Source organism: Alligator sinensis, unplaced genomic scaffold (genome assembly GCF_000455745.1).
Source record: "Alligator sinensis unplaced genomic scaffold, ASM45574v1 scaffold1284_1, whole genome shotgun sequence".
NCBI classification, from domain to species: domain Eukaryota; kingdom Metazoa; phylum Chordata; order Crocodylia; family Alligatoridae; genus Alligator; species Alligator sinensis.
This window is the reverse complement of record NW_005844087.1, coordinates 593-1,051: the sequence shown is the minus strand read 5'-3', so window position 1 is coordinate 1,051 and position 459 is coordinate 593. Positions and strand designations below refer to the sequence as shown.

Sequence of the window (459 nt, the reverse complement as noted above, 5' to 3'; positions counted from 1 at the left end):
GAGATTAAACAGTTTGCCCCTTCTTGTGCCTGCCCCCTTGCCACTTCTCCCCCTGCCTGTCCCCCTCTCCTCTCCCTACCAAGCTTTGCCCACCCATCTCCCTCCTCGTCAGCCTTTGCTCTCCTCCCGCCTCTGCCCCGCAGTTCCCTCTTCCCCCCAGCCTTTGTTTCCCACCCCTCTCCTTACCCTTGCTTCGAGCTGGCAGAGTCCATGCCTATTCTAGCCTGGGATATTGAGCACAGCCACAGTCTAGCCCTGATAGCAGCTGTATGGGCTGCATGCCAGTACTACATGGCTGGGCTGTAGCCTTGTTCAATGCTCCAGGTGGAAGTATGGAAGGAGCCTGCCAGTAAGGAGCAAGGGTAAGGGGAGGGGAACTGGAAGCAGAAATTAAATGTGGGATGGAAATGTGGGGGAAGAGGCTGCAGGGGGCAGGTAGCAGGGTACAGAGAAAGATGT

The 459-nt window shown here is 56.9% G+C and overlaps 1 pseudogene; it reads right to left on the bottom strand.

The window, feature by feature from the left end:
• The window catches only part of LOC102386647, a 3,889-nt pseudogene that overhangs the window by 2,904 nt on the left and 526 nt on the right, over positions 1 to 459 (bottom strand).